The sequence below is a fragment of the Cheilinus undulatus genome, linkage group 11, assembly GCF_018320785.1.
Source record: "Cheilinus undulatus linkage group 11, ASM1832078v1, whole genome shotgun sequence".
In the NCBI taxonomy this organism is placed as follows: Eukaryota; Metazoa; Chordata; class Actinopteri; order Labriformes; family Labridae; genus Cheilinus; species Cheilinus undulatus.
Window position 1 is genome coordinate 22,574,800 of NC_054875.1, and position 7,066 is coordinate 22,581,865.

Consider the following 7,066-nt stretch of genomic DNA (forward strand, 5'->3'; position numbering starts at 1 on the left):
ATGTTTGTATGATTAATATGAATAAGGTTATGTTTATACTGCCCTGACCAAATATAAACTTTACCTTGGCATCACAAATGAGTAAATAAACCCTCGATATATTTTTGGAGATCAGTGCCATCCATGATTAATTAAGTGCGCAGTGTACTGGCTCTGCCTCTCTCATTCTGCTCATTAATACTTACTTTTTTGTGACTTTTTTCCAAATTACAGTTAGTTCTGCTGAAAGAGACAGGTCTCTGGTAGTTTGGGGGGATGTTATCCATGATGATGACATAATTACAGCGAAGAACTGCATCTTTCATTTTGAACTCAGGCAAAAAAGAAAACTGTAAAGACTTTGTATTTATTATTGCATTTATTTGTTTTTAAGGTTGATGTTTTAACATTAAAATGTCGCGGCATACATGTAGTGAAATGCATTCATTATTATCAAGCTTCAAAATATCTGAGTGGGAAGCAATGGTGTCTTGACACTTTGATCGTTTAAAATCTCTTTCAGTAAATCAAACATCAAAGTAGCCCAGATGGCATACTGTACAGAAAAACAGGTAGAAAAATGTCAAAGACAAGATACAGGCTGCAAACTGATAAATAATACAGTAAAAGACTGGCATCAAAAAGAGCAGTGCAGCAGAGGTGGTCTGTTTACTAGGGAGCTAGCGCCCCCTTGTGGTTTTATTGCAGCGTGAAACCCTTATAGTCACCAGTTATTTCAGCAGTGACTTAAATGAGAACATCAATAAAGATAGTATAAGAATTAAAAAAATCATATGTTATGACATAGTATGTATGACAGTGTATATCATCAAATAGTATTCATGATTCTTGGCATATATTGTCACATTATGCATTTAAACACAGTGTAAAAGGGGATAAATAATATGGGCCTTATTATTCTGACTTGTTTGTTTACCTGATTTATGGGATGGAAGGGAAAGGGCCATTATTAATGTTTTTTAATTCAACACAGGGATGTAAGGGCAGCGTGTTTCTAACTAATATGCTTTCTTGGATAGAAGATGAATTGGTAATGTCTAATACTAACACCAGGAGTAAGACTCATTATATCATGTTTATGGAGACAATGTATGTTAAATGATTTTAAGCAAGCGTGATTTTAAACAGTCCATGTGGCTTATCCTGTTTGTGTGTGTGCACATGTGAGTATGCGTGGGTATGTGGCTGGAGCCAATCCTAACTGCCATTGGCTGAGAGGCGGAGTACACCCTGGACTGGTCACCAGTTAATCACATGGCTGATTCACACCTACGGCCAGTTTAGAGTCATCAATTAACCTAATGAGCATGTCTTTGGTCTGTGGGAGGAAGCTGGAGTATCCAGAGAGGGAAACCACACACACACAGTTCAACAGGGATTCAAATCAGGAAGCTTCCTGCTGTGAGGTGACAGCTTACTTCATCACCACTGCTGTGAAGTTTACGGGATGTCTGTAATAAATGCATGGACTTCTCTGTGTCCTGGGCTGTAGAAGACAAACACTGGAGTCTCCTGAAATATTCCAACCAGAGATTTATCATAACAGCAGCTCAAGGGCAGGCTGCTCTTGTTCTAACCATGGCTGATTTATGTTTGAGATCTTAGCCCGTGAATGGAATGAATGGGTATTACAGAGGCAAAACAAAAGGCTGCAATGAAAAAGACTGAAAATGAACAGTGTCGATGAACTTAGAGTTAGTAATGTTTTGCAGGATAAGCTGAAAGGATGGAGAGTGATTTGTAATGTGATAGCCTGTGCTTGCACAGTGCAGATGGAGATGGTTGTGTGGGTGAAATGATCCAGTTTATGACAGTAACAGAAGAGTGAGCAGATGAATGAGGATTTAGAGTCTGATGAAGTGTATCCATTAATAAAATCACCTTAAGTCCACTCTTATGAAGCTGGACTTCTTTTCACTTGTTTCCTCTCTACTTAATCTGTCTGTGGTTAATCCCTCATCAGCTGCAGCAAAATGCTGACCTTGGACACAGCTCTCATCCATATGTCAAAGGCACATTCATACAGAAAGTCACTTACAACTGTATAGAAAAGAGTTTGATAGATGTTTCTAAACCGTAAAAAATGGTTGCATATCCCAGCATGCACTGTGCGTAAAACAGCATACACGCCCTGTAGACTGCACGAGATATCTGCACAAAGTAAGCAGGGAAACATTTAACTGAGACATTTTTGAGTTGCACTCAGAATCAAACATGAATAAAAATGTAAAGTTTTAATAAACTAAAGGGCACCATAACACTTTTTTTCTGCAGTGTGGTTTTGTTAGATTAAGCTGATTTCTCCAGAGGCCCTTAGAAGACACGACCCATCCATTTTACTCTGTTTGCTGTGAAAGCAGGTATTTCATTTGTTTTCTCGAGATCTCAACTTATTTCTCTTTGTGAGTTAACATTTCTTGTTTTCATGATGATGACACAAGGCCACCCTTAGGGGGATTAAAGGAGAGAGCTTTCTGGTGTCCAGCCAAATTGGGGGCCCATGGAGGTCAGGAAAATTATGGTCCAACAAATTAAGCTGTGATAACCATATCTTTTAACCATATATTTTTTTTTTTAACCTAGAAAATAACCACTCTTTTTAAAGCAACATTTTAAAAATGCATTTATGTTGTAGTATATAGCCTTTAAAATCGAACCTTCAGAATTAAAACAGGTTAAAAGTGGTAGAAATGGGCAGCAGTAGTGGTGAAATTGGATTAAAAAATGGCAAAAATGAGTCAAAAGAGGCAAACAATTTTAAAACAGACACAGGAAATGGGTAGAAAGTAGAAAAAGGTTTGGAGTGGCAAAGATGTATAAAAAAAGTTTGTTGAAATGGGATTTAATAGTGCCAAAAGAGTGTCAAAAGAGGCAAAAATGAGTAAACCAAGGCAAAGAAATTAGCAGATAGTAGCACCAATTGGCTGAAAGTGGCAAAACAGCCAGAAAAGGTGAGGAAAAACAGTTAAAGGTGGAAAATACCAGTAAACAAAGGCAACAATTGGGAGATAGTGGGGCAAATGGGTTTAAAATGAGCAAAAACAGGCAGAAAAAGTGGCAAAAAGGGGTTACGAGTAAAATGGATTTATAGATTTATAGTTGGCAAAAATGGGTAGAAAATGTGTTTCAATTGGATTAAAAATTGGCAAATGGTCAAAGGAGGCAAAAACAGGCAGAAAAGGTGCACAAAATTTATGAAAAGGGGTAACTTCCCATCAAGACTGATAATGTGATGGGCAGAAAAATTTTTGCTTTGCCAGAATTAAACTAAACCAGGAAAGGTGTGACCAGCTTTCTAACAGCTCTAATCCAAAAATCAGTCTCACGTAGATCTCAGTGTTTTCATGTTTACAGCAACCTTATTCCAACATATATAATGTGCTAAGACACAAAGTTTGAATTTCATTTTACAGGGACTTTAAACATACCGTATAAAGATGTAAGTACATGTGTATATATTTGTGTCTGTGTATTGTTTTGTATGTGTAGTTGTTTTTCTTTTCTTTTGTGTATAAAAATAGAAATATTCCAGTTTAAAAGTTACAAAATAGTGACATTAGAAATTTAAAAATGTCATGTTTTAAAAGTGGTCAGTTTAAATTAAAAAGTCAAATCTACTAACCTGACAGATGGATTTGTTTTACACATCCATCTTGGAAATCTTCAATACTGCTGTTCTTTGTTCTTCTTTTAACAAGAAAATGTCGTCAAGTTCTAAAAAAGTTGGCACTTTTTTAATTCTATCACATACTTCAATCTAAAACTCTTATGCCGCTCACGGTCGTCCAATTGAAGTGACTGAAAGGTGCACATTGAACCAGAAAGTCCTCTTCCATTATGTTCAGTATGCCATCCATTATGTACAGTGGTTAGCCACCACAAGTGGGACTTCTCTAACTGAGTCAGTCACTTCACTCATTGAGTGTCTAATGCCCAAAGGCATTCTGAGAAAGCGATGCAGATTTAGAGATGAATGAATGGCTACTCTTACATGCAACCTCCAACTCTTGAGTCTACAAGTGAAAACCTGAAAGGTGCACATTAACCCAGAAACTGCTTTTCCAAAGAGTTCAGTTATTTTTTACCTATCGTGTTGAGGATGGTCCCCACAGTCAGGACATGTCTTGCTGAGTCAGTAACTTCATTCATGGTGCAAAAGTGTCTTAGGCATTGCTGGAAAACTCTGCAGATTAAGAGATGATTGTCATATAATTTGAGTAAAATGACAAAAATACTCAAGAGTACTGAGTACTCAGATTTGACAGAAAAGCTGCAAATATGCGAAAAGTTGACATTTACAGTGTGTCTTGCGATTTATACTGTATAACTGAAAGGTATTCCAAATATATTTCTCTCCTTGTGTTTATGCAAGGTTACAAATATATTTATAGCCATAGTTATTCATATATTGCAACCCAAGTGTTTGATTTTTCAGGTAAGTAATGGGTTTTTATGTTTTGTTTTTACTAAATGGATAATAAAAAATCAATTTTGCAAACTGGAAAAGGAACATGCTTCAGAAGTTTTTCTACTAAACTTAGCAGCAGTGATTTGAGTTGTAAGAAATTTCTGGCGAGGACAGATGAATCCCAGCACCCTGTGTGTAAACAGCTACTGTAGTGGTGTCACCCAGAATCCCTCCTGGATGGGTGAGAGTTCACGTTTTTATTTCGCAGACTTGTAGAAAGCTTGTAGACTAAACCACATGAGCTCATCAGTGGGTGGGAACCTCCTGTAATGGAGCCTGCAGAGGATTTAGAGAGTAACATCGGCACACATAACACTCAGGAAAGTAAAGAGGATTTATCTGTCAAACACACATTACCTTTGTGAGAGGATACAGTGTCGCTTTTGGAGGAAGATAACTGATATGGTCTCTGTTGGTATATCTGCTGACTTGGATTGTTTATGTGAAGTACATTTTCTCTTAAATGCTGGAGGGCCAGCTTTTTCTGAAGTATTTATGGCTGGTATGTGATGTTCTAACATTTATGAGAGAATTGCAGGTTCACTGTGATAAATGAATAATAGCTGAAGCGTAGTATACTGACACTAAAACATGACCTACTTAGATAAACAAACAAGAAGAGATCTGTTATCACCCCTCCCTGTACTTCAGTATACAGCAGTAAATCACTAAAACAAAGTCTTTCATATTCAGATCCCATACTCTCTACAACTGCACCCACTGCCCCAAAAAGACGACATGTTAAGTCCCTGCCTCTTGGGTTGATCTGAGGCTCTGTGGGTAATCTCGTCAACAGATCAGGGTGGCAGGGACTGAGCACAAAGCGGGGCTACGCCATCCAACACCCTAATGGGATTGGCCGCCATCGCTAGATGTGCTACCACGATTAGCCTCCTTGGAAGCGTTCGGGGATTTAGGCCTCAAGGACCCTGCCCTGGGCAATTAGCACTACATGCTTAGGAAGAGTGACGTGAGCGCAATGCTCCGTACAGGACAGGGCTAAACTCTGACACCGTGTGAGGCTGGAGAAAAGGGAAAGTGCCTTTTTAACGTGCTGGGGGTGGAAGCTCTGTGTGTATCTATAGCAGGCTAAATGTGTAAAGGAAGTCAGCATTGCAGCAGATTGTGTAGGCATGGTTCTGTGAGGAACTTACTCCCATATTTCATAGTTCAAATAAAATAAATGATGTTTCTTATAATGTGGGTTTTGATTCAAATGAAACTACTGGGACACTTCTTGAAACCATTTTCTTTCCACCTTCATCCACGCGTCACACTTTCTTCTCCAGAGGTCCCAGTCTGTCAATCCTTTAGCTGCTCGCTGAGCCTATTTGACCCTGACGTCAGTAAAGTGTATTCGGACTGTCTGGCTGAAGGACAGACCGAGCTCTGTTAAACCTGCTCCTCCTACAATAAACCAACAGAGAGGTTAGAAACATACAGGAACATTCATGCATATCTTACAAAAGCTGGTTTAAAAATTCAATGACAGCAAATTATTTCGTTGAAATAAGCCGGCATCTTCCTCAGGCTTTTCTTCATCAGATTTTATTTGATTAAAGACTTTTTTAGACATTTGGATCTGGTTGTAAACATGGACACCAATCCTGTAAACTCACAGCTTTCTATGTATGCATATTCACCATGAACAAATGACAGACCCACAATCATCAGGTGTTAACCCTCTTTTGGTCATTTTTGCTTTCTCCTTTAGATTTTTTTTGACTGTGTTAATGCTAACAATACATTTTCGAGTGTATGTTTATTTTTCAATCCAATCTTAAAATTTTAATATAAGAAGCTGTAACAACTCAATTATAAGCTCAGTACAATTTTTGTATACACTCAAACTATGACTGATCTCCCAGCCAAAAAATGCATAAAAATTAAAGTTGCTGCACATTATTGATTTTTTCAAGGCTGTGATAATTATCTTCAAAGAAAGCCAATTTGCATTTAGCATATGAAACATATTTCATTTTTGGTGATTTTTGAGGATTTTTGCACTTAAACTGACATATAACGGATTAAAATCCCCCAAATGAATGAACTTATAATATTTATATTTAAGTCTGATCTTGATTAAAGAATAAATGCGAATAAAGTTTGTGAAAAATATTAATGTACATTGTTTTTTATTGCTATTTATGTATGCTGCTATATTTGAACAGGACCATCCTGATTGGTGCAGTTCCTTCTATACCATCTAAGGGGTTATATTACCTGTCTAAACCAGAGGCCATGAAGCCCCTTTTTCATGATTGATACACCATCTTTGCAGTGCAATGCCCAAGAACAATCACCAGCACAGCAAATCAGCCACTTAAAAATGAATAAAGTTGACTAATCTTACATTTCTAGGACCCCTTTCAGTCAGTCATGGGCCCCTAGAAACTTCCAACACCCTCCTCTTCCAGTGCCACCCATGTTAACACAGACTAGCATCTTATCTGTCATTCTGATGACTTAAACAGGTCTCATCAGGACCAGGAAACTGGTTTCCATCTTTGCTTGAAGTCACTGGTGTACTCAGTTCATCACTACACACTCATGACATCACAATCAATCAATCAATCAATCAATCAGCTGAAGCAGATC